Genomic DNA, 27,922 nt, shown 5'->3' with positions numbered 1-27,922 from the left:
TGAAAAATGATAATTGTATCGAAATGAGCAATCAGTTCGATGCTCTAGACAAATTTTCCGATCACCAAATCGAAGCAGCCTCTAGCCCAGGCTTTTTGATTCAACTGAGGAAGCAAAGAGTGCCGCCTATCGTGGTCAGTTGTTCGGAATTTGGGGGATTTAGGCAGGAGATCTTGAACTCCATTAGTGAAATCAAGGTTTCCTTCCAAATCGCAAAGAAAGGAGACTGTCGCGTTTTGCCGGAAACTCTTAAAGATCGCGAACTTCTTCTCAAACATCTTGAAGAGAAGAAACACATTTTTTTACTTATGGCGACAAAACTGAACTTTTGTTCAAAGTCGTCTTGAAAGGTCTCTCAAGACTATAAGTCACCTGAAGAGATCAAAATGGAATTAATGATTTACTTGGATTTCCCCCAGTCCAAGTAATCATTATGAAAAAGAGAACCCAATCTGGCATTGTTCGGAAAGGGCTTTCTCAAGAATATTATTCAGTTCACTTTAACAAAAAAGAACTAAATAATATTAAAGCTCTAGAAAAAGCAAAACTTTTGTTCGATGTCCGTGTGACATGGGAACATTTCCAGAAACCTGGAGGAAATTACCAGAACCCCACTCAGTGCCGTAGCTGTCAAAAGTGGGGTCATGGTACAAAATATTGTCGCATGAATGCTAAAGACATGATTTGCGGAGGTTCTTCTCACGCCAAGGACGTGTGTCCAGTGAAGGAAAATACCGATAACGTCATTTCCGGAATTTGCCTGGTAGAGTATCGAACATAGCTCATTTTTCAGTTAACGATCGCTTGATTAGGAATCATACCCATCAGGAAGATCATAATCATGCTCATTCACAAACTAATTGAATCCGCGGGTAGCCGTTTGGATCTATTAATTTTGAATGTATCTACCTACGGTAAATCCATTACCGATATCGTAGCAGGTAATTTGAACTCATCCCCTATTCGTACTATGAGTACCCATTCTATTTGTTTCCAATCAAATAAAAATAAAGCTGCCGCCACAGGTTACATCAACTCCGCCTCTTCGTCTACCAAAAATTCTAACGGAAAATCATCAAATGTACCCACTTCAAATGATATGTCTGCCTCTGATTTTAATTTTCTAACTGAACAATTGAATCTAATTATTTGTGCAATTTTCAAAGCAACCACTACAACTGAAGAAGTCCAAGTTGGTGTAAAATTTACAAATCAAATTGTTATTGGATTACGTTGTTTTAATGAATCCAAATAATAATTTAAATATTTTAAATTGGAATGCTCGGACGAGCTGTTTAATTTTATTACAGCTTAAAAGGTGCATATAGCAGTTATTACTGAAACATATTTAAAACCTGGATCCAAACTTAAAAAAGATCCTATCCTTTTTGTTTATCGTAATGATCGACTTGATGGGGCATGTTGGGGAGCTGCAATCATCACAAATAAAACACTAACTGTTTTCGTCGTTTGAAACTAAAGTTTTTGAAACTTAACGTGTTTCAGTTGAAACACAGATTGTCGGTCATGAAATAATTCTCAAAGTAATTCCAACGACAGAATTTTATTTGATGAGTGCTCTTGAGAATATTTCTCAATTCATTACCCTGATAGCCCTACATGTTTTTCCTTTTCTAGAAATCCATCTACGATTGACTTGGTCTTAATCGACTCTAGTCATCTTTGTAGCCAATTAGTTACTCATGCTGATTTTGATTCTGATCATGTCCCTGTTACATTTCAAATATCCCATGAAGCGTTTCTCAATCCTATCAGCTCCACTTTCAATTATTTTCGAGCCGACTGGAATATATATGAAACGTATTTACTGGGGGTTGCGACTGGAAGTTGAAAACGTAAATTCTTGGTTGTCGGCTATCTCAGTCTTAATCAGCGAACGATTTAATTTATTTTGCCCCACGTTTTGGCCATTTGTTGTGGCCTTTTTTCCCTTGAGCAAGGCCACAACAAATGGCGGAAACGTCGGGCAAAATAAATAAAAACGTTCGCTGATTAAGACTGAGATAGCCGACAACCAAAATAATATATGAAACGTATATTGACTTTAATCTTGATGTAAACATATCATAACAATCTAAACTTGATATTGGCAATGCTCTTGAAACTTTAACAAATTCCGTTGCATTGCAATTCAAAAATGTGAAGTAAAAATTTGAATCCGTGATTATAGACGATGATCTTAAACTCTTGATCCGCCTGGAAACGTGAGGAGAAGGCAATTTCAAGGCACTCGCGATCCTTCTATGAAAGTTATATGGTAGGATTTGCTGAAAGAATTCAAGAAACGTTTTGCACAATTAAGAAACAAAAAAATGAAAATAAGATTTCTAAATTGATCCCTGGCTGGAAATTATCTAAAATTTTGAAGAAACCTCAGAAGCCTATACCGCCATTGAAAGATGAAAATAAATTATTACTAACTATTTGCGAAAAAGCTCAAAAACTAGCTATGTACTTTGGAAGCGTGCACAATTTTAATTTAGGATAATCCCTAACTATCTACCTATGTATTCAAGCTCGTGTATATTTCTTAGGTACAAACTTAAACAGCCTTGACTGTCCGTTTCCTTGATCCCTATTAAGAAGTAGTGAAGGCTTTTGTTTGTAAATTTCTAAACTTTCAGCGACGTCTAGTTTCCAAGATGAAGATACGCTTCGTTAGATGTCTATGTTATCGCTTGTCATTTGATGTCCATCCTGGAAAACAGCCACTTTTGATTTAAAATCATACGCTAATCCCTTTTCTAATTCCTTGCCCGCTTTTTTTACCTCAGCAATATGTTCTTTGAATCTTATTTCTAGTGTTCGTTTTGTTTGTCCTATATAGATTTTATTACAATGGGGGCATGAAATTTTATATACTCCTGCTCTATTCAGTTTATTAATTTTATCCTTTGTTGATCCTAATCTAGATTTAAGCTGACTACTCCTACTGCTGAAAACCAAATCTACTCCATATTTTCGAAACTTCTTAGCCAAAGGCTGTGTAATCTTGGTATCAAAATTCACCGCTACTCTTTTTAAATCCTCTTTTTCGGCAGTAAGTGTTGTCATACTTTTCCTATATTTATCCCTTGCCCTCTTATCTACTACTGCTTGTATTGTACTATTCCTAAATCCGTTCAGCCTAGCCGTTTCAAAAATATAATCCAGTTCTTTTGATTTTCCAGTTTCACTTAAAGGAAGGGTTTGCATTCTATGTATCATATGATGAAAAGCCGCCATTTTATGTTGATAAGTGTGGTTGGAAGTACTCGGAATAACTCGCATAGTATTAGTTGGTTTCCGGTAAATTTCAAATTCAAAGTGAGACGATTCCCTAGTAATTAGCAAATCCAAAAAAGGTAGTTTATTATCCTTTTCCTCTTCATGAGTAATTTTTATATCTTTGTGGATACTGTTAATTGCTTCTAAAATTTTTGGCAAATAATCCTTTTTGATAATGCTAAACACATCATCTACATATCTCCACCACCGCTGTGGTAACAAATCTTTCTTTTTCAAAATGCTTTCAAAATTGGCCATAAACAACTCGCTCAAAAACGGAGACAATGGATTACCCATAGGTGCACCTTTTGTCTGTTTATAAAAATTACCACGGAAGCTAAAATAGTTCTCTTCCATACAAAGTCGGGTTAATTTGATGTAATACCGAACTTTGCTTTTCCAATTTGACTCATTGTGTTGGTTAAGTAGCCATTCTTCCAAAAGGTTTATGGCTTCTTTAACTGGCACACTGGGAAATAATGCTTTAACATCAAAAGAAACCATAATTTCATCATCTTGAATATACCCAGAAGCCTGAAGTTGGCTTGCAAACTCCTGAGTATTGTTAACTAAACGGCTTTCAAAAGGTTTGGGCATGGATTGGAATTCCTTAACCTTAATATTTAACAAATGTTTTTAATTAGCATATTTCCGGACAAATGGAAAAATGCTTACGTTGTTCCAATTTTAAAACCAGACAAAAATCCTGCAGAAGCTTCTAGCTATCGTCCAATCAGTTTGCTTTCCTCCATCAGTAAACTTTTTGAAAAGGTCATTTTGAACAGAATGATGGCCCACATCAACGAAAATTCAATTTTTGCCAATGAACAGTTCGGATTCCGCCATGGACATTCGACGACTAATCAACTTTTACGTGTAACAAATTTGATCCGTTCCAAAAAATCTGAAGGCTATTCTACTGGTCTTGCTCTTCTAGGCATAGAAAAAGCATTCGACAGTGTTTGGCATGAAGGTTTGATTGTAAAAATAAAATAAAAATATAATTTTCCAACATACATTGTTAGAATAATTCAAAGTTATCTGTCAAATCGTACACTTCAGGTTAATTATCAGAACTCCAGATCTGAAAGACTTCCTGTAAGAGCTGGTGTTCCTCAAGGCAGCATTTTGGGACCAATATTATACAATATTTTCACATCTGACTTACCTGAGTTACCTCAGGGATGTCAACAATCCTTGTTTGCGGATGACACAGGCCTCTCCGCCAAAAAACGAAGCCTGCGTGTCATCTGTAGTCGATTGCAAAAATGTTTGGATATTTTTTCTTCATACTTGTAAAAATGGAAGATTTCTCCTAATTCTTCCAAAACTCAACCAATAATATTCCCACATAAACCAAAAGCTCTTTATTTGAAACATTCGAGGAGACATGTTGTCACGATGAGAGGGGTTCCAATAAATTGGTCAGACGAAGTTAAGTATCTAGGGCTCATGTTAGATATGAATTTAACTTTCAAAAATCACATTGAGGGCATTCAAGCCAAATGTAACAAATATGTAAAATGTCTCTATCCCCTTATTAATAGAAAATCAAAACTTCTTCATAACAAGCTTTTGATATTCAAACAAATTTTCAGGCCAGCCATGTTGTATGCTGTACCAATATGGACTAGCTGTTGTAATACCAGGAAGAAAACTCTGCAGAGAATTTAAAATAAAATTTTGAAAATGATTCTGAGGCTTCCTCCCAGGTATACTACCAATGAGTTACATAGAATATGCAGTGTTGAAACATTGGAACAAATGTCAAATAAAATAATTAATAATTTCAGGCAAAAATCGTTGCAATCTTCTATTGCCACGATTAATGCGTTATATGTTTAGGTTAAGTTAGGTTAAGTATATTCAAAACGTTTTTTTCTCTTATAAGCAGGTGAAATCAACTCACCTGTAAAAAATCTGAACTGCTACGGCAAATGAAATGTAATATGTTGTTAACAAAATGTTAATAATATCTTAAATTTGTTTTACCAAATAAGGATGATAGTGTTGTCTAACACAGAACACCTGGACATAAGAAATGAATGTATTGTTTGAAATTATACTAATCAAGAAATAAAAAAAATGACGGCGACACTTTTTATCGATCTTTGCTCAATAAAAAGCGTTCATTAATTATCATCTGTGTCGGTTATGCAATTCATACCATCAAAAATGCGTCCGCAATATGAACCCCTTCGGATGACCATTAAATGAGATGCACGAAACAGTTTGCATAATTTTTGGACAGATTTAAACATGAATGAAAGAATCAGGAACCGGCTTAGAAATAAAAAAAATGGTATAATCAATTTTGAGTTTCGACGCAAAGTTGGGGTAGGTCACTGTCACACACCTTCACCTGGAAAACTAGTTGGATAGAATGCAGTAGTTCAGGCCACTGGTACAAGTTGCTGCTATAGTGGATTTGTGGTTCACACAATTTTACGCAAATGATGAATCATTTCGTGTTTAGGATATTTCATTCACACGATAAGTCATCTACCACTATGGAATGGTTTGCAACCATCGTTGGTGAATAAAAGAAAGAGGGGGATCCAACCATCCTCAGAGTTTTAATGATTAGAAGAAAAATACAAAACTCATTTCTCTAATATGCATGGAACGTATTCATAAGAACAAAATATTTCATTTGATGATTTGATTACTACCACATCAAGCATCAATATTTTAAGTATTGTAATAGTTTTATAACAATTATTCCGGTACCCACCTAACATCCACCTGCACGACAAATCAAATGAACTTTTGTTTTACCGCATGTAAACTATGGCTAGGGTAGGTGTACCAGTTATGGACATAAAGGTTCCCTATTTCGCCATACACGATAATTTGATTATCTTAAAATTTTGAATCATTCTGTGTGTAGCTTGATATCAAATATATCTTGATGTTAAAACATTCGAAAATATGCAAAACATGAAAGTTTTTGAGAAAACAATAGGGAACCATTATAGCCATAACTGGTACACTTTCCCTATATAAGAGAACTATATTAATTGAAAGCCACACGATCGTGATCAACAACATAGCTTCGTAACCATGCCAAAGCATATGCGAAGAAGAACACGCATTTATTGCTCAGCATTACCAAACTATAGGTAGGAACCTGCTGAGCTTTGGCCCATAATTATCGCCATCCTTTCGTGTTAGATTTTCATAAACATTCCAACTAGCACACTTCAATAGGAGAATCAATTCCTGCACAGCAAGCCGGTGCGTAACCGATTGATGAAGACAGGATAATTTCGACAATTGCGGTAATTATCGAGCAAAGTTCAAGAGACGTTGGTCAAGGTCACACTTGGGCTTCCGGGTTGATGTGCACGAAGTACGATGGTCTGTCTTTCCCTCTAATTTTCGCATGAAAGCCGGTAGTCCGACGTACGCAACGCAGTTGCTATATAAATTTTCAACATCGATCGATTTTTTGTCTGTTAAACAAATCCTCACTATAAAAAATCGTGTTAGTCTACTTGTACTATTTTTTTCCTGCTTCGTTTTACGTCCCCAGCTTAGTGTTCTTGTGGGCTTTCTTTGCCAAACACGCCATTTTCGCATTTGTATAGGGTAACGGTCGTATTTTGGACCCCCTAAGGAAGTGATTTTAGTTTTTTGTCCCAATTTATTAATTGCACAGCATAACCAAGTCAAAGAACATGCAAAAATGTAGAGAAAAACTTCCTCTACGAGATGAAAATGCCCATATAGGATGCAAAAAACGTCAAAAATAATTGAATTGTGATGCAGTGTTTTTCATTATTTTGGACACACCAATACATTTTGGACCCTCAAAGTATATATTTTGTATCCCTTGCATTTGTTATCGTTTGGCGACAAAGTCAACGACACTGGTTGTAAAATATACTTGCCCATAGTCTAATCAATCTATTGACAATGGAAAACCGATGAAATTCTATGCTTTTAGATCAGAAATTTGAAAAAAGTTTTTGTTTACATTTGAAAAATTTCTGACGGCTTCAATTTCTGTGTGAAACGTGTTGTAACGGTTGCATGGAAAAACTGATTAAATTTAATTAATTTCAGATAAATCAAACACATTTTCTAAGCGGTTGATGCAAGTGCGGAATAGTCGTATCTTTCCAATTGGCATGCGAATTGAGATGGTTTTTCGATTTAACTGGGGAATATGCAGGAAAATGGCCCAGGGGGTCCAAAATATATTGGTTACCCTATCGTGTGGCAGACGATTATACTCTATGCCCAGGGAAGTCTAGGAAATTTTCATTGCTTAAAGATCCTGGACCAATAGGAAATTCAAAAAAAAAATCTTTCACCAAATTAGGATGATAGTGTTGAAGGCTATTTACAACGTATTCTTGAAGCTTGTACATAGTGTATCGACTTGCTGTCAAAATAATGGCCCAAAGTCATCCTTATGGTTTAAATTCACCCCGATAATAAAAAAAATGCCGTCAAAGGACAAGTTGACCTACCTTTTTCAATTATATGTCGATGTATGTAATCTATGTATGAAAGCGATAAAGTATAGATGAATCGAAACCAAACATTAAATTTTCTACTCGATTCCCGATCGGTGCAGGTTTTTTTTTGTGTAATGGAAATTTCCTTGACTTCCCTGGGTATAGATTCACATTGTCTCTGCCTCACGATATACGAATACAAAAATGCAACTTTGGCAAAGAAAGCTCTCAATTGGTCACTGTAAAAGAACTCTTAGAACTATAAGCTGGGAAGCATGTCTCTTTTATGCGAAAAACAATAAGGAACGACGAATACAACTCGATCATGTTACTTACGCTCTTGCTATAGCACACGCTCGATGTTTTCATATAACGAAAGTTGATAATTTTTGCGAAAATAAAAAAGCAAGTATCAAAAAATTCAAACCTCAAATTAATCCGCGGAAGTGATCTTTAACTGTTCAATCACTCGCTGTGATATTTTTTGTAGCAGGTTTTTCTGCAGAATAGACGATTGCCGTGAGCAATTTTATTCGCTTATTCTGCTGATCCACATTTGAAACCAGAAATGTCGGAAGGTCACATCTATGCATTCAATACATACCTGTTCCACATTGGCTTACGATCATATCATCTCGATATAGGAAGCATAGCAAACGCCTTACATTTTTACGATACCCTATGGTGCATTGAGAAACTAATCTGCGATCGTCGAAATTCAAATTAAAACAATAATAAAAACTTTAACAATATTTCAAATCTAAGCTGTGGTGTTCATAGGTTTCACAAATACAAAACCACTTTGATAGATTGGCTTTCAGTACAATGTCGTACCCTAGCTAACAGGTCAAATGTCCACTCAACACATTCCTTCTCAGTCAATGTGGTTATTGCTTTGTCACACTTGGATTGCGCTTAGCCTCCAAAAAAGATGTCAATATGTTGAGATAAGTTATTGTTTTGAAGAGCGATCACCTCCGAACTGTTTGCTCAGCCGGTTCTATGCTCGAAGGTTAAACGTGAGTTCGAATCATGCAAAATCATGCGTAGTGTCAAAATCATCCATATCAATCTTGGCACGTCGGTTCAACAAACTGATCAAGATAACTTGTTGTACGATCAATCTTCACTTCATCAATTTAGGAACAATTGTTGAATCTATGCGTAGAGTAAGAATAGGGATCTCATTATTTCCTGAAATCTGCAATAATGATCTGAAATTTGATTAATGTGCCGAAGCGTTTATGACCTACGGCGAAACAAAAAAATGCCCAGTACTTACCTCTTGATGACTTAAGTGCTTTTGTGTTTACCAGTCTCTACGCGCGGTACCGCCGACTAAGCAAATGCCGGTCTATGCCTATGAATTATTCATTAAAGTGGCGAGAAGCGGGCTACAACTCGGCAGATGCTCAAACTTGTCCACCGGTCGGTATGTGTGTGGTATGCATATTGGCATATTTGGGACCTGTTCGATGGGAAGCGAATTTGCGTACGCGCACGCGTCTGCAAACTCTGCCGGCATGCTAAAATACCTACTTTTGCTTTCATTCCAAGTTCGTTCATTGTCCGGCACAGTTCGATACATTGAAATGCAGTAAGTAACAAAAATTCGACACAGTGAATCAGAGCTGAATAAATTAGTGGATTTAAGGTGATTATAGAACGAAGCCTTAACTCGAATTTTCAAGAGCACAAGTCTTGCGAACCAACCAGCGCTCTGCGTTGAAAATTTATCCTATTGGTTACCACCAGCAAGCAAGCAATTTGATTGATTTTCAACGCGAACGGTTGTCAGATTCTCCAGTCTTGTGCACTTGAAAATTCAAAGTTTGGCTTCGTTTCATTATCACCTTAAGATAATCCAACCCAGGGGTTCATATAGGCGTAGCGATAAACGCGCAGCTATTCAGCGAGTCCATGCTGAGGGTTGTGGGTTAGAATACCACCAGTCGAGGATCTTCTCTCCAATTTACACACTTGCCACACGTTATACGAGTGCAAAAAAGGCCAACGGCAAAGAAAGCTCTCAGTTAATAACTGTGGAAGTACTTAAAATAACACTAAGCTGAGAACAGTAGCGTAGTTAGGGGAGTGTGGTCCGCACTGGGCCCCGGGTTCTTAGGAATCCCGAAATCATGGTGAAATTTTCACATAGCAGTATAAATTGAGTTTTTAACTAACTAAAATGTATACAGGCAAGTAAAATCAAGTTTGGAGGGGACCTACATTGGTAATTGGGTAAGGGCCCCTTAGCATCCAGTACGTCTATAAAAGTAGTGTTTATTTCAACTTTTTAGAACAGTACTTTTTAATATAAAACATTGTTTTTCTTCGATTCTAAAATATGTTTTGTTCTGTTAATCATTAAACATCCGGAGCCTTCTATAACCTTAGCCTGATAACATGTTTGTACCCAATATACCAAACATTCTTGAAAAGTACTGAAGCGCAAGCAAAAGTGAACAAAGATCTCTAAAGTCTCTTTATTAAGCAAACAATATCTAAAGTCCCTTTTTCCTTTTTTGCATTACAATGAATCTTGATGCAAATTTTCAAGGATGCAGAGATTATTTTCAACTATTCCATGAATTCAAAAAAAAAATCTTCGGTACTTCTTCTAGAGATTCATTCAAAACATTCTTCAAAAATATCTACAAAAGCTCAGAAATTCCTACGAATCCCTCCAATTTGTCAAGCAATTTCCCAGAAATTCGTCTTGAAATTCTTCAATTGATTTTTCAATATATGCCAAGAGGAATTCCTTCAAATTTGCTCCAGAAAATCCTTCGGAATTTCAATGAAAATTCTCCCAAAAATTCTTACAGCATGTACTTGAAAGATTCTTTCAAAAATGTTTATATTGATTTCTTCAGTTATTACTCTGAGATGTCTTGAAAATATTCTTACGGAAAAGCTTCCAGGAATATTAGCAAAGGTTTATTCCAGAATTGATGTTTTCATGGCCATTCATACTTCCAGTCGTTTTCAGAACCAATCCTTCGACAGTTACCCCCACGAATTGCTACATAAATTCTTCCTTGGTTTATTCCACAAAACTTTTATCAGGAATTATTCCACGAATTTCACAATAAGTTCAACCGAGTCTTAATTATAAATTTACCACAAAATTTCGAGTTCTTCCAAAGATTGCTTGTATTATTTTTAAAGGACTTAAATCCACAAAATGCTACATAAATTATTCGTATAATTCCTCCAAGAGTTTCACTCTAGATTTTCCAGGACTTTCCTCTAGAAAATCCTGCAGGAATTTATGCTGGATTTCGTTTGGTAAATTTTTCAATCTTTTTTTTTATTGGATCCGAAAATCTTTGAAACAAAACTTCTCTTGGCATTAGCATTAAGCAATTCGCACAAATTCATAGTACAGTCCTAGACCATTGTATGAGGGTTGCCTCCTTCCCGTCCGTTACCAAAGTTAGAGATTTGGGACTAATCTCTGACTCTTAGACAAGATTGACGCATCCTCCAACAGTCGAGAGCTGTCCTGGCTACGTCCTTGCGAATGCTAGGGAAAGGGAAAGAGTGGTTAATTGAACGCCTACTTAAGAAAGAGAACTCTACGACCTCTTATAGGTGTTACGGGATATTGATGAGTATTAATGGGAAGGGTAAGGCTATACGATATGTTCGGTAGACGTTCTGGCAAACATGTGGAAAACATTAGTTAAAAACCGGAACAAACTCACCGAACTCGGAACACCTCTGCAACCTGTTGATCGTCTCTCAATAAGGTACATATTGAACCGCTGAATACACAAAGGCCTGTATATTAAATCAATCCGAGTCGAGACGAACCCTCTTGCTTTGGGCTTCTTCAAGCGCTGCCCAGCAAAACACGCGAGAAACGAAAAGAAACACTCATATCGATCGATCTTTGAAAAAAAACTTCTCTTTTGAAAATATTCGTCAAGTATTTCATTAGTGATATGCTTAGGAATTGTTTTGGGAATATCCACTCGATTTTTTTAGGAATTCCCACTAATCATTTCTGAAAAATTACCTTAGCATCTTCTTGGACGAATTCCTAGAGAAATCATGAAGGAATTATCTGTGCAATTTTCAGAGAGTATCGTTGGAAAAAAGCTAAGAGTATCATTAGGAGCAAATCTGGTTGAGTTCTTCAAAGTATCTTAAACAAAAATACTGGGAGAAATGCCTTGACAAGTTTGGAAATAATTCACGCAATGAACTTCACTCAATGAAATCTTCTAGTTAATAGCTGAACAGTTCCTGAACAGAAATACTTGAATAACATTTTGATGAAATTTCTAAAGAAAATCATTAAACACATTTAGGTACATGGTAAAAAAAAAATACGTTCTTGCATCCGTGAACAACTGTCATGAACACGAGAACAAGCAGAAATACACCGTGAACACACACAAGGAATCCCTACAGATACATTTAGAAAGATGCTTTGAGAGATGTCTTGCCGGATTCTCTGAGAAATTCTTATTAAAACGAGAAGTCACGTTTCAGTCTCTTATTGCTTTCGCTTCTCAGGCATGATGTCTCTGAAGTTCCGATTTTTAGACACATGGCTGCTTGTTGGCTTATCGGCAATCACTCCTAATATGAAGGGCCTCCGAATCTGATTCTGCACCGGGCTCCGAAAACGCCACTGCACATTGATCCACGGAATGAAATTAAGTAGAATAAAGTAATTGAAAAATATAAGAGATAGCGTTCTGGATTATTTTGAATATTTGTTTATTTGGTCAAGGCGCGTTATTTACAAAAGTGTCCTAAGCACCAAATTTTATAGCTTTCGAAATTCGCTCTTAAACATTTTAATTCCAAAACATAACACAACAAAATGTTCTACAAAATTGTAGTTTATTTAAAATATGAAAACTGTGTAACACTTCATTTTTGTTTATATCAAATTGTTTGGGAGATATAGGTCACTTTATAATTTTGTGATCAAAAATCGGAGTTTCCTCAATACTAGCAAAAATATTAAATTTCCAGACCTACCATGTTCAGAAGAGTTTCAGATATAAGCAAAATACACATTTTCTCTGAAGACGTCATACCTCTAAAATTTTTCTATGAAAAGAGATAAGCGTTTTTGTAGTTTTTTCATCCACTTTTCCAAGCGTTACATTGCAAAATGGTGCAGGTGAAATCAAAAACTTTTCCCGCTACTTGAATAAACATATGCTTACGAATATTTTAAGAAAATTTGGTGAAGCTATTTTTTATTTTCTCTAATAAATGTGTTTTGAATTATTTCTTAATTTTACTTAGAAAACATTTTTTTCAGCTTCTTGAGATTCTAATTTAATTACCGTTTTGATTCATATTACGGACACTTAAGGCCTCAGTGAAGTATAACCCAGCAGAGAGCATACAAAATAAATCATTCTGTATGATTCTTTAGCGTTATCAAGCGTTGGAAGCCCTTAACTTTCGAATGGTGGGTAAAGAATTCGCTTCCGCAACTTGAATAATTTTTAATAAATTAAAATGTGTGGCCTTTTCATGATTCTTATTCCGGACGCTTCCTCACTTTTGCCTCATATTCCGGACACTTTGATTCGAATTCCGGACAGCTCATGATAATCATTAATGGAACAGTCAAATCATTAATTGAAATCGTCAAACCACTAAAGAGACATCTAAAGTAGTTGGGCATTATAAATTTTCAAATATATTTATGGAAAATGCTTACTAAAACGAGACTTGAAATCGAGAACTTTTAAACGGCAAAAATTGAAACATTTCGTGTGAAATGTTTCCCATACAAAGTAGAGTGTCCGGAATTTGAAGCTGTCCGTAATATGAATCAAAACGGTACAGTCGATTTTTTTTATAATACATTCATAAATAATGAACCATTTTTATCTCGAACAAGAAAACTGTAGATGTTTATCATGCCGTTTTTTATTAATATCGTTAATAATTACGTAAACGTTGTTCTTTGCCAAAAAATACCGTCATTAGATGGAAAACTTAACGAATACATACAAGATATAACAATGAAATCCTGTCAATATTAATAGAGGCTTCAAAAAGATCGAACAAAACAAATGCATAGGCATTTCTTTTTTTTAAGTTTATATAAGTGCTTTCCGAACTAGCAAATACTTAACTACGGTATTTACATGCATTCGTCCTCCGTACGAAGAGAACATTGAAAAATAAACCTTTGATCTCAAGATCTCAAAAAAAATTAAAAACTTCTCATTTTCGATACTATTTCACGTTTATCGCAATATAATTCATAATATTAACCATGTTTACACAATTCTGCCAAAAAAAGCTGAAAACTGGTTATATTGGTTGAAATCACAAAGATTTAACTAGAATATTATCAAATTGGAATTTATAGGCAGCGGCACGATATTAACGAATCAGTAATTTATTGATAAATGATTGTGATTGTACAAATTATAGCGCACTTCCTCAAATTGGACGATCACACAAGTTGAAGGGTGCAGAAAAGTGTGAAAAAATTGCACGTTAGCATCACATCATTCGATGCACTTGTCTCTTGAATTACAGGGAATAAGTGCACCGAATACATCATCAGGATTAAACTAACTACCGTGCACCCCCGTTAATTTGAACGGTACCTCATGCAAACCATCGGGGTTCATTTTTAATTTGAACATCTAGTCACCCGGGAAACGTGTTTCTGGTTACCTCTTTCACTGTTTTGTTTTGATTTTGCGCTCCGTTCCACAGCGTTCCATCTCACTTCACTCCGTTCCATGAGTTTGAACCATTTTTAATCTGAACGACGTGCAAATTAGCGGGGTACATATAAAAAAGTGTTCAGTTTAAATGTGGTCAAACCAACGGGGGTACCCGGTATTAATGTAATCAGCAACATGCAGAATTTGGATCGCATTTGCAGCGTTACCACGAAACTAAATGTTATATGGTTAACACAATTTTATAATGAAAAGCCAAGGTAATTAAAACGTCAAACTTTTCTGTAGAGGTAAGTTATTACCGATATTAATAAAAAAAATGTCATGATAAACATCTGCAGTCGTCTCAAGAAGTTGAAAAAATCTGTTTTTATGTAAAATTAAGGTACTTTCGTACCCATTTTCGACTAAAGTGGCTTAACTCATTAAATGGGTAAGGGCGACTTACTCATTAAAGAGTATTAGACATGAACTTCAAAAGATGGGTATTTTTAACTCTTGATTGGTTTTGGAATAATGGGTAAAATAACCTCATTTTTGTGTCGATATCGCTCTGGCTTCGGTTGACTAACCTCGAAACTTTGAAAAAAAATACATGAACAAGAATAAAACAAATTTATGTTCGCACATTATCGTTACAATAAAATATTTTTTCAATTATAAAATGCCGATCGTAGACCTCCAACAGGTTATCTAAAAGAACCACTGGGGATCACCCACTGGACCACTGATGCCTCTTCATACGGAAAACTTTCCGGATAATCTCTCTCGGTACTCCATCCCAGCATATTGGAAATCTCTGGAAATTATTGTGCCACATCTGTATCCAGATTCTGCTGAATAAGAATATTGAAATCAATGATCAACCCAAACAAAAACTACGTCAGAAAGTACTTACCTTAATAGATATTTTAAAAAATGAGCTTTGAATGCACTCCAAGTGTATAATTCCCGCATCAAAAAAGGTTTTCATTTCACTAAAAGCAAACAGAGCCGCAACAGCAACTGGAAAATTGCGGTGCTGCTCTTCAGAATACCACGCGTAATATTTATCCATTATTGTTAATCGATTAGAAGCTTCATCATTCATAAAAATGGGTATTTGGAACCCATTTAATGGGTACTTTCAAGTTAGCGTGTATATATCTTAAACCACAGACAATCATACGTAACACTCTAATTATTTTCATCGTACAGCAGAATAGCGCCACTTGTGCCGCTCGCCTTACTTTTGTTTGAGTTTGATGTTTGCTCACTACCGCCACCTAGTTTACGGTTGGCCAAATGAAATATTTTAAGCATTGGGCGTAAATGTTCACGTGACTATGTTTTGAATTGATAATTGTTCTATGTTGTTGTTGAAAATTTCCAAATTTAGTGTTACGTAATAAATGGATGCCGCCTAGGCTCTTTCAATCACGGAAACTGGATGGTCCGTTGTATTCACCAGATGACTGTAGGGCCGAAAATATGTTTTGAAATCCCACAATCAGTTAAGAATAATCTTGTATGTACAGTATTGGACAAAACATTTGCAACTTTTTCGATTTTCCATACAAAATGACCAACTTTGGTAAGCTATATCTCAGTTATTTATGGGCCGATTTGAATGAAATTTTGATAGAACATCAGAAACAACTTGAATTTTAACATATATTTTTGAATGATTTTTCCAATCACAAGTTTGAAAGCAGTAACAGTTTGACTTAAGTAAATTTTTTGACGATTTTTTATAAATGACATAACTAAACATATTGAAGGAATAGCTTCATGGTATCTTCAGCAAAGGTGTAGATTTTAACGAGATGAAGTTTGCCGAAGACAGTTTTTCTGATTTTGAGATAAATAGTTTTGATTTTTTCAACAAAAATTACACTTTAGTTAAGCCGTTATTACTTATAAACTCGTGATTGGAAAAATCATTCAAAAATATATGTTAAAATTCAAGTTATATCTGATGTTCTGTGAAAATTTCATTCGAATCGGTCGATCAATAACTGAGATCTAGCTTACCAAAGTTGGTCTTTTTGTATGGAAAATCGAAAAATTTGCAAATGTTTTGCCCAATACTGTATATAGCATTCGATTCTTTGATGTTTTTTTCCATGTAAGATGAAGTTCTTCGAGAACCGAAATCAACCGCATTGGGGCTTACTGTCTGTTGGTGTATAAATAAATGAATAAATAAAGACCTGTCCATAAAAGAATCGGAGCCGTTCAAAAAATCCGAAACACTTAAGAGAACTAGTAATCCGTGGGCTCGTTTTTGGCGAGAGTGGTTCATGTGATCAGCACGGATCAGACAAAGAGTGACCCAAAAAAAAAGAACGAACCCGAAAAAAAAGAACGAAGCGTTTTTCTGATTTATTACAACGCTTGTCTCGTGCCTTGCTTTGCGCGTCACGTCACACATGCAAGCACATTTCCAAATACTATTAATCTCAATATACCCCACTTCTGCTGTTTCCACACAACACTAAAAGGACACAAATGTAACGCCATCTCTTGAGAGAAAAGTGCATTAACGATTACTCTTAGCTATTTTCAATTGAGCGTGCATTGAAGAACGAAACGTCACACATCCAAAATCAAAACAAACATTCCGTTTTTTTTTCTAGCGCCGCCGATGGTGTAGAACGTGATTGCCTCTCTCCCCAATCGGTCGGGTCAACGCCGCCGGATTTTCTAAGACATAAAATCTCTGATCATATCTTCCTTCGGAAGGGAGGTAAAGTCGTGGGTCACGGCCCATGAGCTGATGGGATCGATACGATGGGGTTTGATACGATCCCAGGTTTGTGCGTGAGAAGGTCTCTCTGGGCGTCCATGTTTAGGCATAGAGCCAGAAACAGATGAAAGTAACTGATGCCAATGGATATCGGTTAGCCAGAAAAAGAAGAAAAAGAACACTCATGCCACTAAGTTTGTAGTGTGTTAGTATACTTTTATGCCACCGTGGCGCTAGTGTGATGTCTTTGTCAAAACGGAGAAGTGGGGTATATTGAGATTAACAGTATTTGACATTTCTCGCATAACCTGTGATCTCGCCCTAAAAGCCATTGGTAACTGAGTGTGTAGCTCCTTGTTTCTAAGCAACTGGATGGCCAAGGATAAAAAATATCACCACTGGGAGATAGAGAAGAATCTTCTCTTCATCGCAACATTGTTGAATAACGTGTAAATCCATTCGTTTGCTCGGTAACAACAAGCTACACACTCGGTTACTAATGGCTTTTAGGGCGAGATCAGAGGTTATGCGAGATTTTTCAGCGCTCTCAGAATAGATATAAAAAAATGCTCCGGCCGCTTGTATGCAGATGAAAAGACAGAGAAAATGAGCTCATTTTGCTTCTTTTTTTTTTTTTTTTTTGTTCGGGTAGGAGAAATCGATCGAGTATATCGTGAGTTTGTGGGGAAGAATGAGAGAGCGAAAGATACAACGCATGTCGTACAACAAGGAGTGAACCGCTTTTTTTTCGTTCGCTCGGTTCAGTTCGCTTTTTCTTTGCAAGCCGCTCATCAACTAAACCTTTCAAAAGATCTGGTTCACTAAAATGAGTGATTCCGTTTGCACATCTCTAGTGGGAACTGTATTGTCTTACTGAGTAATTGAAGCAAAAACGCTAGTCCCGAAATAAAGTAGTCCATGCTTTGCCTCGGGCTGCAAATCTCGTTAATAAAGATAATAATAATAATAATAATAATAGTCCAAAAACTATCATTAAATAAAAAACACTTACGATAAAAACTGCGCATCAGATTTGTCACGGAGTATTTCCGATAGATGTGTTGGATCACAAATTTGCCCACATATTTTCTCAACATCAAGGGTTGAATTCAGAGAAAATTGATAGCATCCCTCACTTGTCGCTCTCTGTAACAATCATCATCCACAAAAACATCATGAGAGTCTGTTAATCGTCTACTGCTAAAGTTCTGATTATATAGGGGGTAATAAGACTCATCACAAGCTCCAAACCTTGGGACACTATTTCTCGGGGATTGTTTGTCATGCCAGTAAAATTAAACCGATGATAAATGAGCGAGAGAAATGGGTTTTATCATCGCTCTCTTTGGATGAATGAATTGTCTTTATTATCGAGACATTCAGCCCTCTCTTTTTGGGGCTCTCCTTCGCTGCTGCTATTTATCAAGCTACTTACAATTTAGCCAATCATGAACCGATAGATACAGATGCGATGATTTTCTTCGTTTGCTTTGATCGTGCTTCAAAGTCAATTGAGAACGAATTTTGCAATACCTGCTCAACATTTGAGTTTTGACCATTAAAACGCCCTTAGAAAAAAAAAGATTTTAAACAACCATGCAAACCAAACAAGTGAAAGTCACAATTATCTCAGAATTAAATAAAGCAGGTCAATTCGGTCAAATCAGTTTACTTTAATTTATGAAGAATTCTATATAAAAATTGTCTCATTTGTGGCCATTTATTATGTTGCATTTTTACAATATCGTTATCGGTGATACATTGGATATAACATTTTCGATATCGAACCGATATCTCCGATAATTGAAATTTAAAAAAAAAATATGTTTTCTTTTTTCACATGCCATCACATTTTCCCTCAGTACTAGACAAAACAATAAAAGAATAATATTTTCGATGACGTCAAATATCCATTTTTTTGTATTTAAAGAGAATGCTGCCAACTTCGAACACAACTCCTTTTCATATGAAATACTCGATAATCCAAAGTAAACTGATTAGACAAAATTGTTTCGCTTGGTTTCGTTTGAAAATTACACGCTAAAAAAAATAAGGACAAGAAAAAACTTTTTGTTTGAAAAACATTTTTCCTTAAATTTGCCCATCTCGCGATGTATGGTATGAAATTTTGTCGCAAGATAGGTTATTATGTTTACTAATAACGAATAGAATGAATGAAATAAATTTAATGGTACATAAGAAACGATCTCAAAAAGCAAAGAGCAACACCACAAGACTAGTTTAAATACTTAAAAAATGTGTAATGTTTTCAGCCTTCAAAGTTTTCTTCTAAATTAAACCTTCAATCAATCACTGAATTATAGGCTATAATTACCAGTGAAGTAAAGTGAAGTGTTTTATTCATTTAATGAGAGTTAGTAACTTAGATTCAATCAAGTTACGTTTTCTAAACTAACAACCAAACGTATTTTTGCTGAGCACATAATTGCTCCATTCCTTCAACAAGTCGGCCTCCATTCAACTGACAAATACGAAATCACAAGTGGAAATCTCCGTAAATTCAAGCAACAAATGACACAATAAATGATCGATGGTAACCTTGATCACGGCCGCCTAGAAAGATCTGCCAAAGAGATTTAAACAACATTAAATTGGTCCCACCTGAACCCAATGCCCAAGGGATGACCAAGTTAAAACAAATTTAATGGCCTTCAACCTGTTGACGATTCACGAGATGCTAATAAAAACCACGAACAAGTTTTCCACCGCATGTGAGACGGAATTCAAGATCCACCTTTTATCACATAGAGGTAAAGTTCGATGACCACGATGGCATGCTAGAAGGGAAACGTGACGATTGTCATGTTCCCAGAGAAAGAAAAAATAGCAAACGCAACCCGAAATTATGAAGATCATTTCTAGTCATACTTTCGAAATGGGAAACAGGTACTTATTTTTGGAGTCAATATACGCTATTGTTAAAAAAATGTTCCAGATAAGGTAAATAAATGATATTTGATAAATCAATCTGCTGGATGAACACAACTTCCTAATATTATCGAAATTAACATAACTTTGCAAGGCAAAGATTTATTAATAAGTTCGCCCAATGTTTTGCGTATTCGATTCACCCACTGATAGGAAACCCGCTAGCAAGATGGAAAATATTTTAGCTGTGATCCCGATAGGAATCTGCTCACTATCTTCTGTAAATAGATTTGTTCCGGAATTTTCGCACAAACAACATCTATCAGCAATCCACCGAAGACAAACTCTGCGCGGTAGCCTTGAAACCAAGCCATAATATATGAATCACCTTAGTTATTTCCGATTTCGCGGTGAACGACTCTATGGCTGGCATGTTTCACATGTGCTTTGGGCACGTATTGAACTATGTTAGGTGCATTACATACTTTGGAAAACTTGCCGCATCACTGATAACAACGGTGCTCAACGTGATGAGGTCGGAAGTTCATAATGTTATGGATTAGGTGGCTATTTCAACTCTCTTTTTCCATTTTAAAATCCAGAATAATTCGGCTCAGCAGCTGATCATATCAGTACAAAACGTGTAAACTATCTATAATTTATTCTATCCCGTGCTTGGAATACAACTAATTTGGAAGCTAGTTGACCTAATTAACACAATCAACAAAATATAGGAATAAGCTTTGCACAATGTGTTTGCTCTTGTGAGCATAACGGTGAATGGATTTCAAACAAAAAATCGATCAACACTACTATTTCAATCGTTGGTGCTGATAATCCAATCTAATAATTCAGATAAACAAATTATCTCATCATTTTTATAGAAGTAATGCTGCACTTTTTACTTCGAAGTGCTTGATAACATCATTACTGAGCATTTCCAGCTCAAAACACAAATTGCGTAGACGCTACCTTTACCAAATAGAATGAAACTTTGTGCATTGGTAGCTATCGAAATTTACTAAACGCAGTCTTGAAATGGTGTTATCACATAAGAGGATTTTTTATAATTTAAAAATTTGTGAACTGTACCCTTCGATTTTTGTCATATTTTTTCTTGAGGAAGCTTAAGTCTAAGTTTGTTCATGTATCATAGGATGGTCAATGAAACGGCCTACTTTCCTGCACTGAATTATGTAGTGTGGTAATAGTCATTACGACCTGAAACCAGTGCTGTAATGATTCATAACGCAACTGTTTTGAGTTGCGTAATGAATTATAACACAACAATTTTTCAGGAATATGGCGATATTCAAAACTAAAAACTGAAATAACTCTTTTCCAGTGGTAGTAAAAAAGAGTTGGCCACCAAACGGCGACACTGTTGTTTGTATTCCTTCCACTGATCGCGCTACGCTGGATTCTCAAATTTCTCAAACTTTCAACACATGCGCATGGATGAATGGTAGTCGTAGAACTGTCAAAACGTGTGAAAAATAATGAAAAACGTAAATTACTTGCAATTAGGAAACTGGATTGAAAGAGTAGTGATTATAAATCAGGTGTGAAGTGAATACATAACTTTTTGTGTTTAGTTCATCTTCCGTGGTGCTTTCTTTGCTTCAGGATTTCGTTTTTACTGCCGCTGAAAAAGAGCCATCTATTGCCTTTTCAGTTTTTAATAATCGCTCTATTGAACTTGCCCAAAACCATGTTGAAAAGCTTATGGCAGAGGTTCTTACGATGCTCAGTCAAAAAATGGAATAAAAAATGTTAATAACTTTCACTCATTGTACAATAATTTTGAAGCATATACTCAAACTTCTATAACATTTGAAGGGTGGAAAAAAGCCAAAAAAATAGTTTTCAATTTCCAAAGTTTAGTTAATTACAGTCCTTATTTGATATTCAATCCTAATTTTTCCCATTTTTTTCAGACTTTTAACACTAAATTATGCTTTATGAACTTTTTTTCTACATACGCTCTAGGAGACTAATAATGATTTAATGAATTATGTGATTAAAACTAGCAACCATACGCAAAATATTCGATTTTAAATAAAAAAAATATTCAGGATATACAAAAAATGCGACAATCCTCCCAAATAATCTGTGAAGAATTCTGATACATAAACTCTACTCTGTTCATTCAGTAGGCACTAAGTTATTTATTAAAAGAGCGTCACATTTCATCACATCACACCTTTATGCGTCACCGTTCCTTGGATGTAGCGCTCCTGAAGCTCGAGCTGTTTAACCGAAAGCAGCGGGCTCGTGTGTGGTGCAGAGCGCCACATCCAAGGAACGGTGAAGCATGGAGGAGGAAATGTGATGGTCTAGGGGTGTTTTTCATGAAGTGGAGTAGGAAGCCTCGTGAAAATCGACGGAATAATGACGGCAGATTCCTATATCAACATCTTGCGGGAAAACCTGGAGGTTTCGCTGATCCAGACGGGCCTTGAAGAGAAATTCATATTTCAGCAGAACAACGACTCGAAGCATACTGCCAAGAATACCAAATCTTTCTTCCGGTTTTGTCGGATTAAACCGCTGGAATGGCCTCCACAAAGCCCAGACCTCAACCCCATCGAGAATTTCTGGGCGATTCTCGATGCCAGGGTTGACAAAACTGGTGTTACCAACAAAAATAATTATTTTGAAGCCTTGGAGCGCGTCTGGGAAGAACTAGAACCACAACACCTACAAAACCTGGTGAAAAGCATGCCGAAGCGCCTCCAGCAAGTCCTTAAGGCCAAAGGAGGACACATTAACTATTAAATTGCTTTTTATTTTTCTTAAATCATCTTTTCTGGGGCCAAGAAGGCAGTGGGCACTTTATTTTGTCACTATTTTTTCTCAATACAAATTGGTTTTCTTTTTCTTTGTTTAAAATTCTTTAGTTTATCAAAATTTCGTAAGTGCAACTTTAAAAGAATATCAAAAATAAAATATCAAAAAAGATTTAAGTGTGTAAACTTTAATTTGAACCGAATCAATGAGAGAAATTCGAAAACTGGTGAGGTGGGCACTTTATTTTGCCTATCAGTGTACCTCTTTGAGGCTTCTTTGTGTTTCTGCTCTTGGTGCAATGCATCCTTCAACACATAGTGTTGGTCTAAAGTGATGAACACACACTTTTTGAGTGACTCATCAAGTACCTATTGAATAGGGTTTGACTTCCGGTTTGTGATAATGACTTAAATCTCACGCAACATGGATACAGGAGGGGCCTTCCTTAGCCGAGTGGTTAGAGTCCGCGGCTACTAAGCAAAGCCATGCTGAAAGTGTCTGGGTTCGATTCCCGGTCGGTCAAGGATCTTTTCGTAATGAAAATTTCCTTGACTTCCCTGGGCATAGAGTATCATCGTACCTGACACACGATATACGAATGCAAAAATGGCAACTTTGGCAAAGAAAGCTCTCAGTTAATAACTGTGGAAGTGCTCATAAGAACACTGAGCTGAAAACACGTATATGGCAACCCCTATTCCACCTATTGGATTTGACAGTAGCCAAGATCAACTGAGTATCCATACTACAATACATTTGAGTATCCAACGGTTGCTTAGAACTTATTGGATTCGAAAAGATGGCGGCTTCGCATACTGCTGGCTGAGAAGCAGGCTCTGTCCCAGTGACGACGTTAATGCCAAGAAGAAGAAGAAGATGGATACAGGAACGACTTGTGGTTGACGGAAATCGATGTCCGACGCCATATTGGAATCCAAGATGGCAACTTCTGGTTTAAAAAAAATCATCTTAAACCCAAGCAATATGGGTACCGTGTACCCGGGTAATTTGAGCGGTACCTCATGCAAACCATCAGTGTTCATTTTTAATTTAAACATCTAGTCACCCTAGAACAGTGTTTCTGGTTACCTCTTTTGCTGTTTTGTTTTTAATTCTGTGTTCCGTTCCACAGCGTTCCATTTCACTTTACTCCGTTCCATGAACTAAATGACGTTTGAATAGTATTTATTCTGAACAATGTACTAATAAGCGGGATACAAATTAAAAAGTGTTCAGATTAACCCCACTACCAGGAACATCATTTTTTATCGCAAAAAAAAACAAATTGAGAAAACCTTTTTTTGTTTATCGATATTTTTGCACCATTTTTTCAAAAGTTTTTTAAAAACTCTTCTAGTTTAAGAATCCTTGTCGATATTAATTATTGGTGATCTGGTTGTGAAGATATTCCGATGTTTCTTGGAAGACCGACATTCTCCATATAAAATGACTTTGGCAGCCATTTTTGTTTTGGTCAATTTATCAAAAAAAAAAAAAACATGTACTATACAATGCCAGGTAATCTAGCATCTGAAAAAATCATACAAATCGGTTGAGTATTCTTAGAGATATCTGAAAATTACGATATGTTTTGATGTGTTCACGATCTTTATTGGACCAGCGTGATACCAGTACAATAAATGCTCAGCAACAAATTGCTTAATTTTTTCACAACATGCTATCATTTATGTATTGGTCCGAAAAGTGAATATCCAAATAAGTTAAAAATTCTGTAGCCTGACAAATTTACGTGGGTTGTAGGTACGCGTCGGTCAGATGATGACCAATGATCAATATCGACACAGATTCTAAAACTAGAACAGTGTTTTGAGAACTTGTTAAAAAATGCTTTAAACATATCAAGAAACAAAAAAGCTATCGTGATTTGAATATTTTTTCGCTTTAAAGATTGAAGCTGCTGGTAGAGAGGACAAACGTGGTTGATTTACCGGGGATACCCGGTAATGTTACAAGCCTAGAGCAGTGCACAGTGGGACGGATTGGGGTTTTAGGAGGAAAGATGGAACTCACGCCTTCAATTGTGATTTTACGTAAAAATAATGTTATACAAAGCTGTTCCTATTATAAAATCAATTTTTTGGTCGGAACGAAAATTAGGGTGGCCCTTTGTAAAAAAAAGAAAACCATAAAAACTTTTTTATTTTAAGGAATATTGGTACAGTTTGTTCTACAAAGTTGAAGATCAGAAAATTTTAAGCTAATTTGAATAACAAAGTATTTTATTTCATATTCATATAAAAGTACTTGTGAATATATTCAAAGGAGGTCAGCAATAAAAATAAGGAAAATAGTCTTCTAAACACCATCTAAACACTTTTGTTATGGGATTCACCAGCCTCATCGGGAAACATTCTGATTGGAAGTAACGAATTTTTATTTACCGGAAATCCGTTTACAAGTAATTTGTGCATCGTATGAGATAAAGCGTACCTGAAACGGTTGATTATTAGAGTATGATTTATGATTACGATGCTGACTTTACAGTCCAGATTAAGGAAAATAACCATGTGCATTATTTGATACGTAGAGCTGTTTTGGAAGATGCTCAAAAACTATTTTTAACAGTTATGTACTTATGATCCAGTCAGCCAAAGAATAATACAATTTTTATTCATATGTTAAGCTGAAAAATGCTATAATATTATCAACGAATTTTGTTTTATTTCCCCTATTCTATAAACCCATAAAATGTTATTTTTTGTTATAAAAAAAGTCTATAACTCTTCATCAGAAAAAATGTTCTAATATTCTTTTTCTTGGCATTACATTCCAACTGGAACAGATTATGCTTCTCAGGTTACTGTTTTTAAGAGCACTTCCACAGTTATTAACTGAGAGCTTCCTTTGTCATATTTGTCATTTTGCTTTCGTATATCGTATGTATTAGTATCGATGATAAATTATGTCTATGAAAGTAAATTAAATTTTCATGACGAAAAAATTCTTGTATCTATTCGTTTCAATTAGCTTGGTCTTGTATGTTTGCGTTCCAATTAGCTCTAAAAGTGATGAGAAGGCAACTTTCTGACAAAACTTGAAATAATAAAAATAAAACACAAAAACCTATTTTTAAAGAGCCACCCTACATCAATAGCGAAAAATGCTCTAAAACGGCCAATTTTTGAGCTAAAAAAAACTTTTTTGGTCAAATCAGTTTAAAATTTTCTGATCTTCAACTTTGTAGAACAAACTGTACCAATATTCCTTGAAATAAAAAAGTTTTTATGTTTTACTTTTTTACAAAGGGCCACCCTAATTTTGGCTCCGACCAAAAAAATTGTTTTTAAAATAGGAACAACTTTGTAGAACATCATTTTTACGTAAAATTACAATTGAAGGCGTGAGTTCCATCTTTCCTCCTAAAACCCCAATCCGTCCCACTGTGCAGTGGTGCTTCAGCAGAGAAAAAGTAATGGCTAACTTATATATAAAAATTAAAATATCGGAAAAAGTTTGTTTACTTTTGCCTTTTTTTCAATGCAAAAAAATAATTAAGGACTGTTCATTTTATAAAGTTGACACTTTGTTTGTATCTTTTTTATTTATTATTAAAATCGTAATCGGTTTTCTGTGCATCGTTTAACAATTATTCAACAATGCAATAAAAATATAAAATCTTGGAAAATGCTTTTGGTAGAAGAGCTAAATAGTTTTTCCAAAAACTCTTAAGAAAAGCTGATTGTCAAAGTATAACATTATTTTTTGCAAAACAAAAATCCTCATGTTTATGAACAAATTGTATGTTTGTATCCTTTACTATTCTAGTAATTTCAGTATAGTTTTAAACGAGTGATTACACATTATACAGATTTGAATGACGAAATAGATAAATTATGAAGAAAAATTAAAATGGAATTTTCACCTCTAGAGGCAGAGAGGGGTAAGAAAAGTTATTGCACTCCAGAAAGCATGGATGATTTGCTGCTTCATGGTGAGTGACTCATTTTCACGGAACACTTCACATAAAACGGACGAAGTTTTAAAAAAATATCAAAATTTTGGAGAAAGATTGCAACAAACATTTTTTACTACAACTAACAACTTAGTGTGTGAAAAATTATGTTATTATAGTCAAATCAATAGCTTAAGACTATGTTTTCAAATGAAGCCTATTGAGCTCAAATCGGTTATGATTTCGTTGAGATACAGCTGAAGTTTGCTAGGCGAATCATAGTTGATAAATTTTAAGCAGTCCAATTTTGCTGACTTTCCCGCACTTACGATGCTGCCAAAAATCAAAACCAAAACAGATTAATCTCAAATATTGAGAAATCATCACTCAATAGTATAGAAGTCTATAGAAAATATTAACAAGCGATTTTGAGAACATGATTTTTTGAGGTTTTGTCTAGCCATGCGCCACTGTGCAGCGTTTTAATCAAATGCACCATTTTCTAGTTACGAATTTTCAAATTATGAATATCTTCTTAATTGATAGACTTCTCTCAAAACGTAGTCTAGGTATAATTTTAATACTCTTTAAATGAAATTTTATTTATTTTTATTTATATTTATGCAATAGAAAAAGGTGCAGAATGTTCCAGGGTTACATAAGAGACGCACCAAGACATAGTAGTCGGGTTCAGAATGGGTACCACTCCTAGTACAGCATTTTATCCCTTGGTACTCCAAAAGGTACCCAAGTTTTGCTCTATTTTGGGCAACTGTAAGGAACATGAAGATCTTTATATCGTATTTGGTTTTAATTTCAAATGATCAACAATCTCTTCATAATAGAAATTTCCTTGATTTCTTTGGATATTAGATATGATTACCTACAGCATAAAATACGAATGCTTTAGAAAATTCATGTACCCAACATAGGCTACTTGATGAGATTCACAATTTTGAACTACTGTATTAGGAGAACCACGTGATTATCGCGAAAACTCAAGCCTACTACTATTACCATTCCCAGCTCTGCTAAAAATACTAAAATGATGCTAACTGGAAAGAAAGCTCTCAGGTAATAATTAGAAGGTGCTCATAGCTAGGCTCTGTCCCAAAGAGGAGGTATTGCATTAAAAAAAAATACAAAACGATTAACTTTACAGCGT

General features: G+C 35.4%; 1 protein-coding gene across 1 annotated transcript in view; it reads left to right on the top strand.

Moving 5' to 3' along the window:
• LOC5576269 (fatty acid hydroxylase domain-containing protein 2) overlaps nucleotides 1-27,922 on the top strand; it is a 58,133-nt gene that overhangs the window by 14,368 nt on the left and 15,843 nt on the right. The window lies entirely within an intron of this gene.

Source organism: Aedes aegypti, chromosome 3 (genome assembly GCF_002204515.2).
Source record: "Aedes aegypti strain LVP_AGWG chromosome 3, AaegL5.0 Primary Assembly, whole genome shotgun sequence".
Lineage (NCBI taxonomy): Eukaryota > Metazoa > Arthropoda > Insecta > Diptera > Culicidae > Aedes > Aedes aegypti.
The sequence above is the reverse complement of the archived record's forward strand: the minus strand, read 5'-3'. Positions and strand labels throughout refer to the sequence as shown.